Source organism: Agelaius phoeniceus, chromosome 38, assembly GCF_051311805.1.
Source record: "Agelaius phoeniceus isolate bAgePho1 chromosome 38, bAgePho1.hap1, whole genome shotgun sequence".
NCBI classification, from domain to species: Eukaryota; Metazoa; Chordata; class Aves; order Passeriformes; family Icteridae; genus Agelaius; species Agelaius phoeniceus.
The window spans coordinates 1,076,203-1,085,110 of record NC_135304.1 but is presented as its reverse complement, the minus strand read 5'-3'; the positions used below and the strand labels follow the sequence as shown (position 1 = coordinate 1,085,110).

Here is an 8,908-nt window from a genome sequence, read left to right as displayed (position 1 = left end):
TCCCAGTTTCCCATCCCAGTCCCCCCAGTTTCCCACCCCAGTGCTCCCAGTTTCCCCAGTGCTCCCAGTTTCCCCAGTCTCCCCCAGTTTCCCATCCCAGTCCCCCCCAGTTTCCCACCCCAGTCTCCCCCAGTTTCCCATCCCAGTCCCCCCCAGTTTCCCATCCCAGTTTCCCATCCCAGTTTCCCATCCCAGTCCCCCGTTTCCCATCCCAGTGTTCCAGTTTCCCATCCCAGTTTCCCCCAGTGTTCCCAGTTTCCCCAGTGCTCCCAGTTTCCCCAGTGTTCCCAGTTTCCCCAGTCTCCCCAGTTTCCCATCCCAGTTTCCCATCCCAGTGCTCCCAGTTACCCGTCCCAGTGCTCCCAGTTTCCCCAGTCCCCCCCAGTTTCCCATCCCAGTGTTCCCAGTTTCCATCCCAGTCCCCCCCAGTTTCCCATCCCAGTGCTCCCAGTTTCCCATCCCAGTGTTCCCAGTTTCCCCAGTGTTCCCAGTTTCCCATCCCAGTTTCCCATCCCAGTGTTCCCAGTTTCCCCAGTGTTCCCAGTTTCCCATCCCAGTCCCCCCAGTTTCCCATCCCAGTCCCCCCCAGTTTTCCCACCCCAGTGTTCCCAGTTTCCCATCCCAGTGCTCCCAGTTTCCACCCCAGCATTCCCAGTTTCCCGTCCCAGTGCTCCCAGTTTCCCCAGTCCCCCCCAGTTTCCCACCCCAGTGTCCCAGTTTCCCCAGTGCTCCCAGTTTCCCATCCCAGTATTCCCAGTTTCCCATCCTAGTGCTCCCAGTTTCCCATCCCAGTCCCCCCCAGTTTTCCCACCCCAGTGTTCCCAGTTTCCCCAGTGCCCCCTAGTTTCCCCTGTACCCCCGTGTCCATCCCAGTGCTCCCAGTTTCCCATCCCAGTTTCCCATCCCAGTGCTCCCAGTTTCCCCAGTGCTCCCAGTTTCCCACCCCCAGTGCTCCCAGTTTCCCACCCCCAGTGTTCCCAGTTTCCCATCCCAGTGCTCCCAGTTTCCCCAGTGTTCCCAGTTTCCCCAGTCCCCCCTCAGTTTCCCATCCCAGTCCCCCCCAGTTTCCGTCCCAGTGCTCCCAGTTTCCCATCCCAGTGTTCCCCATGTCCCATCCCAGTGCTCCCAGTTTCCCGTCCCAGTCCCCCCCCGTTTCCCATTCCAGTGCTCCCAGTTTCCTGTCCCAGTGCTCCCAGTTTCCCCAGTGCTCCCAGTTTCCCATCCCAGTTTCCATCCCAGTCCCCCCAGTTTCCCATCCCAGTGTTCCCAGTTTCCCCAGTCCCCCCCAGTTTCCCCAGTACCCCCGTGTGCCGCTGTCCCGATCAGGAGCAGCCCCAGCGCCTGAGCAGCCCCGGGGCCGCCATGGGTGCAGTGGGGGGAGGGGCGGTGGGGGAGGGGTCCCCTCCCCTCCCCCCCCCACAGGAAGCCCCGCCCGGCCCCTCCCCCTCCCCCACTCCCCAATCCGCTTTTTTTTCACCCATTTATTAAAAACCCGAAAATTCCAACGGCAAAACCGAGCGGGGGGGGGGGGAGGGGGGGGGAGGGGAGGGGCTCCGCTTGAGGTGGGCGTGGCCTCGGAGTGGGCGTGCCTCAGGGTCCCTCGCTGAACCGCGTCACCCCCCCAGGCGGGGCCGGGCGGGGGCCTGCGGGGACAATGACGTCACCGAGGGGTCACCGAGGGGTCACCGGGTGTCCCCAAGCCCCTCCCCGTGTCCCCCCTCACTCCCATGTCCCCAATGTCCCCAGCGATGTCCCCAGTGTCCCCTCACCCTTGGGTGTCCCCAATGTCCCCCTGGGTGTCCTCCCTGTCCCCTGGCAATGCCCAGGGATGTCCCCAATGTCCCCTGGCTGCCCCCTGGGTGTCCCCAATGTCCCCTCACTCCCATGTCCCCCCTGTCCCCCTGGGTGTCCCCAATGTCCCCCCAGCCCCGTGTCCCCCTGGGTGTCCCCCGATGTCCCCAGCGATGTCCCCAATGTCTGCTCGACACCTGGCTGTCCTCTGAGTGTCCCCAATGTCCCCCTGTGTGTCCTCCCTGTCCCCTGGCAATCCCTGGTGATGTCACCAATGTCCCCAATCCCCGGTGATGTCACCAATGTCCCCTCACCCTTTGGGTGTCCCATGGGTGTCCCCAGTGTCCCCCCCACCCCCAGGTCCCCCTGTCCCCGGGGTGTCCTCACTGTCCCTGATGTCCCCATGGGTGTTCCCGATGTCCCCTGGCCATGGATGTTCCTGCTGTCCCCTGGATGTCCCCAGCAATGTCCCCCCTGTCCCCAGGTGTCCCCCAGGTGTCCCCGGTGTCACCTCAGCTCTCCTCCGGCCCAGCCCGCTGCCCTCCTTCCAGCCCATGGCCTGCAGCATGCGGCACCCCAGGGGGCGGCCCCCTCCGCGTCCCTGTGTCACCAAAGGGTCACACAATGTCACACACAGGGTCACACAGAGGGTCACACAATGTCACACACAGTGTCACAATGTCACACCCAGCCCATGGCCTGCAGCATGCGGCACCCCAGGGGCGGCCCCTCCGCGTCCCTGTGTCACCAAGGGGTCACAGTGTCACACACAGGGTCACACACAGGGTCACACACAGTGTCACAGTGTCACACAGGGTCACACAGAATGTCACACACAGTGTCACACAGGGCCACAATGTCACAAACAGGGTCACACACAGGGTCACACACAGGGTCACAAACAGGGTCACAGGGTCACACACACTGTCACAAACAGGGTCACACACAGTGTCACACACAGGGTCACAGTGTCACACCCAGCCCATGGCCTGCAGCATGCGGCACCCCAGGGGCGGCCCCTCCGCGTCCCTGTGTCACCAAGGGGTCACACAGTGTCACACAATGTCATAGTGTCACACAGGGTCACACAGGGTCACAGTGTCACACAGTGTCACACACAGTGTCACACACAGGGGTCACAGTGTCACACACAGTGTCACACAATGTCATAGTGTCACACAATGTCACACACAGGATCACAGTGTCACACACAATGTCACAGTGTCACACAGTGTCACACACAGGGTCACACACAGTGTCACACACAGGGTCACAGTGTCACACAGTGTCACACCCAGCCCATGGCCTGCAGCATGCGGCACCCAGGGGCGGCCCCTCCGCGTCCCTGTGTCACCAAGGGGTCACACAGTGTCACACACAGGGTCACAGTGTCACACACAGGGTCACACACAGGGTCACAGTGTCATCAAGGGGTCACAATGTCACACACAGGGTCACAGTGTCACACACAGGGTCACACACAGGGTCACAGTGTCACACACAGTGTCACACAATGTCATAGTGTCACACAATGTCACACACAGGGTCACAGTGTCACACACAATGTCACAGTGTCACACAGTGTCACACAGTGTCACACACAATGTCACACACAGGGTCACAGTGTCACACAGTGTCACACACAGTGTCACACAATGTCATAGTGTCACACAATGTCACACACAGGGTCACAGTGTCACACACAATGTCACAGTGTCACACAGTGTCACACAATGTCACACACAGGGTCACAGTGTCACACAGTGTCACACACAGGGTCACAGTGTCACACACAGTGTCACACACAGGGTCACAGGGTCACACACAGTGTCACACACAGTGTCACACACAGGGTCACACACAGTGTCACACACAGGGTCACACACAGTGTCACACACAGTGTCACGGTGTCACACCCAGCCATGGCCTGCAGCATGCGGCACCCCAGGGGCGGCCCTTCCGTGTCCCTGTGTCACCAAAGGGGTCACACATAGAGTCACACAATGTCATAGTGTCACACAGGGTCACACACAGTGTCACACACAGGGTCACAGTGTCACACCCAGCCCATGGCCTGCAGCATGAAGCACCCCAGGCAGCCCCTCCATGTCCCTGTGCCACCAAAGGGTCACACAATGTCACACAGAGTGTCACAGTGTCATCAAGGGGTCACAGTGTCACACACAGGGTCACACAGGGTCACAGTGTCACACACAGGGTCACACAGGGTCTCACACAGTGTCACACAGGGTCACAGTGTCACCAAGGGGTCACAGTGTCACACAGTATCACACAATGTCACACACAGGGTCACACACAGTGTCACAGTGTCACACAGGGTCACACACAGTGTCACAGTGTCACACAGGGCCACAATGTCACACGCAGGGTCACACACAGGGTCACAGGGTCACACACACTGTCACAAACAGGGTCACACACAGGGTCACACACAGGGTCACACAATGTCACCAAAGGGTCACAAACAGGGATTACACACAGTGTCACACAATGTCACACCCAGTGTCACACACAATGTCACAGTGTCACACACAGTGTCACACAGGGTCACCAAGGGGTCACACAGGGGTCACACCCAGTGTCACACCCAGTGTCACACCCAGGGTCACACAATGTCACACACAGTGTCACACCCAGGGTCACACCCAGGGTCACACACAGGGTCACACCCAGGGGTCACACAATGTCACCAAGGGGTCACAACAGGGTCACACCCAGTGTCACACCCAGCCCATGGCCCTGCAGCCTGCGGCACCTGGGGGGGGCCTGGCTGTCCCTGTGTCACTCACACAGGGTCACAGTGTCACCCATGGGTGTCACACAGGGTCACACACAGGGTCACAGTGTCACACACGGGTGTCACTCACACTGTCACAGTATCACCCATGGGTGTCACACAGGGTCACAGTGTCACCCACAGGTGTCACACAGGGTCACTCACAACTGTCCTGTGTCACCCATGGGTGTCACACAGGGTCACACACAGGGTCACAGTGTCACACACGGGTGTCACTCACACTGTCACAGTGCCACCCATGGGTGTCACACACAGGGCCACACACGGTGTCCCCCTCCCTCGCCCCATGGCACCCATTTTTTGGGGTGCCCATCCCCATTTTTTGGGGTCCCTCCCATATTTCCCCCCATTTTTGGGTCCCCACCCCATTTTTGGGGTCCCCCCATATCAACCCCCCCCCTGTTTTCAGGGTTTTCCCCCATTTTCGGGGTCTCCATCCCCATTTTTGGGGTCTCCATCCCCATTTTTGGGTCCCCACCCCATTTTTGGGGTCCCATCCCCATTTTCAGGGTTTCCCATCCCCATTTTTGGGGTCCCATCCCCATTTTCAGGGTTTCCCATCCCCATTTTCAGGGTTTCCCCCCATTTTCGGGGTCCCATCCCCATTTTTGGGGTCTCCATCCCCATTTTCAGGGTTTCCCATCCCCATTTTTGGGGTCCCATCCCCATTTTCAGGGGTCCCCATCCCCATTTTCAGGGTTTCCCATCCCCATTTTCGGGGTCCCCATCCCCATTTTTGGGGCCTCCATCCCCATTTTTGGGGGTCCCATCCCCATTTTCAGGGTTTCCCATCCCCATTTTCGGGGTCCCCCATCCCCATTTTTGGCGTCTCCATTCCCATTTTTGGGGTCCCATCCCATTTTCAGGGTTTCCCATCCCCATTTTCGGGGTCCCCATCCCCATTTTTGGGGTCTCCATCCCCATTTTTGGGGGTCCATCCCATTTTCGGGGCCTCCATCCCCATTTTCAGGGTTTCCCATCCCCATTTTCAGGGTTTCCCATCCCATTTTTGGGGTCCCATCCCCATTTTTGGGGTCCCCATCCCCATTTTTGGCGTCTCCATCCCCATTTTCGGGGTCCCCATCCCCATTTTCGGGGTCCCCATCCCCATTTTCCGGGGTCCCCATCCCATTTTCGGGGTCCCCCCCCCGTATCCCCCCCTCCCCATTTCCGGGGTGCTCACCCGGGGTCGCCCCAGCCCCGAATTTTTCTCCGTTTGGGCTCGGGGGGCTCGGGGCCCCCCCCTGCTTCTCGCGGCGCTCGGCAGCGCGGTCCCGGTACTTCATCTGGGGGGGGGGGCAGGGGCAGGGGGGGGGGTCACCCCGGAAATGGGAACCCCCCCCAGGGACCCCCAAACACCACAGGGAACCCCCCCCAGGGACCCCCAAACACCCCTGGGACCCCCCAAACACCACAGGGACCCCCACAGGGACCCCCAAACACCACAGGGACCCCCAAACACCCTGGGACCCCCAAACACCACAGGGAACCCCACAGGGACCCCCAAACACCACAGGGACCCCCCCAACACCCCTGGGACCCCCCACAGGGACCCCCAAACACCCTGGGACCCCCACAGGGACCCCCAAACACCCCTGGGACCCCCCTGGGGACCCCCCAAACACCACAGGGACCCCCCAACACCCCTGGGACCCCCACAGGACCCCCACCACCTCAGGGACCCCCCCACCCCAGGGACCCCCCCCAGGGACCCCCAACCACCCCTGGGACCCCCCCAGGGACCCCCCCAGGGACCCCAAACACCCCAGGGACCCCCAAACACCACAGGGACCCCCCACAGGGACCCCCAAACACCACAGGACCCCAAACACCCCTGGACCCCCACAGGGACCCCCAAACACCACAGGGACCCCCAAACACCACAGGGAACCCCCCTGGGACCCCCCAAACACCACAGGGACCCCCAAACACCCCTGGGACCCCCAAACACCCCTGGGACCCCCCCACCCACCTCAGAGCCTCCCTGGGACCCCCACCCATGTCAGGGACCCCCAGGGACCTCACCCACCACAGTGACCCCCCCAGGGACCCTCAACCACCTCAGGGACCCCCCCAGGGACCCTCAACCACCTCTGGACCCTCCTGGGACCCCCCACCCACCTCAGGGACCCCCATCCACCTTAGGGACACACCCCCACCACTCAAAAGAATCTCCCCCACCCCAGGGACCCCCCCAGGGACCCCCACCCACCCCAGGGACCCCCACCCACCTCAGGGACTCCCCTGGGACCCCCCACCCAATCCTAGGGACCGCCCAAGCCAGGGATCCCCCCCAAGGACCCTCAACCACCTCAGGGACCCCCCCAATCCGGAGACCCTCCCAGGGACCCCCCACCCCCCCTCAGGGACACCCTCGGGACCCCCCAACCCAGGGACCCCAATCCAATCCCAGAGACTCTCCCCCCCAGGACCCCCTCCCACCTCAGGGACCCCCACCCAATCCCAGGGACCTCCCCCCAGGGACCCCACCCACCCAGGGACCCCCCCCCCCAGTACCCAAGGGTGACACCAGGACCCCCCCCTACCCCAGGGACCCTCTCAGCACCCAGGGGTGCCCCCCCAGCCCTGCCCCACCCCATAAATGTCCCCCCGCCAATGTCCCCACAGCCTTGAGCGTCACCCCAATGTCCCCCAGGTGTCCCCAGGTGTCCCCGCTGTCCCCAGGTGTCCCCGCTGTCCCCAGGTGTCCCCAGGTGTCCCCCCAGGTGTCCCCAGGTGTCCCCGTTGTCCCCAGGTGTCCCAGGTGTGTCCCCGCTGTCCCCAGGTGTCCCCAGGTGTCCCCCCAGGTGTCCCCAGGTGTCCCCAGGTGTCCCCAGGTGTCCCCACTGTCCCCTCACCTCGCTGTCCCCCTCGCTCGGCGCCCTCAGAGGTGCCCAGGTGGCTCCGGCGCTGCAGCTCAGGTTTTGCTGGGGACATTGGGGACATTGTTGGGGACACTGGGGACATCATTGGGGACTTTGGGACATTGGGAAACGTGGGGGATTAAGACATTGGGGACATTTGGGGTCATTTGGGAACACTGGAGGAATTTGGGGGACATTTGGGCCGTTTTTGGGCCGTTTTGGGGCTGGTTTTTTGGGCCGTTTTTATGCCATTTTTGGGTCGTTTTTGTGCAGTTTTGGGGCTGGTTTTTGGGCCGTTTTTATGCCGTTTTGGGGCAGTTTTTATGCTGTTTTCAGGTGGTTTTGGGCCATTTTCAGGGTGTTTTGGGGCTGTTTTTGTGCCGTTTCCAGGCTGTTTTTGTGCTCTTTTGGGCTGGTTTTGGGCCATTTTCAGGGTGTTTTGGGACTGGTTTTGGGCCGTTTCCAGGCTGTTTTTATGCTGTTTTCGGGCTTGTTTTGGGCCATTTTCAGGGCTTTTTTTTTGGGCTGTTTTGGGGCCGTTTTTGGGCTGTTTTCAGGCTGGTTTTGGGCCATTTTCAGGGCTGTTTTTATGCCGTTTTTGGGCCGTTTTCAGGGCTGTTTTTGGGCCATTTTGGGGCTGTTTTGGGCTGTTTTTGGGCCATTTTGGGGCTGGTTTTTTGGGCCGTTTTGGGGCCATTTTGGGGCCGTTTTGGAGCTGTTTTTTCGGGTACCTTGTGCAGCCCCGAGAGCTGCTGGTGGCGCAGCAGGGCCTCCCTGCTGGGGAACTGTGCTGTTTCCAGGCTGGTTTTGTGCAGTTTTGGGCTGTTTTTTTGGGCCGATTTTGTGCCATTTCCAGGCTGTTTTGGGCTGTTTTTGGGCCATTTTCAGGGCGCTTTTTTGGGGCTGTTTTTATGCAGTTTTCAGGGTGTTTTGATCTGTTTTCAGGCTGGTTTGGGGCCGTTTTCAGGGTGTTTTGGGGCTGTTTTTGTGCCATTTTCAGGCTGGTTGGGGCCGTTTTCAGGGTGTTTTGGGCCTGTTTTTGTGCCATTTTCAGGCTGGTTTTTGTGCAGTTTTCAGGCTGGTTTTGGGCCATTTTCAGGGCTGTTTTTATGCCGTTTTTGGGCTGTTTTCAGGCTGGTTTTGGGCCATTTTCAGGGCTGGTTTTGTGCCGTTTCCAGGGTGTTTTGGGGCTGTTTTTGGGCTGTTTTCAGGCTGGTTTTGGGCCATTTTGGGGCCGGTTTTTTGGGCCGTTTTTGGGCCATTTTCAGGGCTGGTTTTCTGCCATTTCCAGGCTGTTTTCAGGCTGGTTTTGGGCCATTTTCAGGGCTTTTTTTGTGCCATTTTTATGCCATTTTTGGGCCTGTTTTTTTCCGTGTACCTTGTGCAGCCCCGAGAGCTGCTGGTGGCGCAGCAGGGCCTCCCTGCTGGGGAATTA

General features: G+C 60.3%; 1 long non-coding RNA gene across 1 annotated transcript; it reads right to left on the bottom strand.

The window, feature by feature from the left end:
* Window positions 1-1,483: 1,483 nt before the first annotated feature.
* On the bottom strand, window positions 1,484-2,603 carry LOC143692334 (uncharacterized). Its single transcript, XR_013180229.1, has 3 exons — window positions 2,491-2,603; window positions 2,303-2,350; window positions 1,484-1,643 (listed from the first exon to the last, which is right to left on the bottom strand). It is a non-coding gene; the product is annotated as an uncharacterized LOC143692334 (long non-coding RNA).
* Window positions 2,604-8,908: the final 6,305 nt, after the last annotated feature.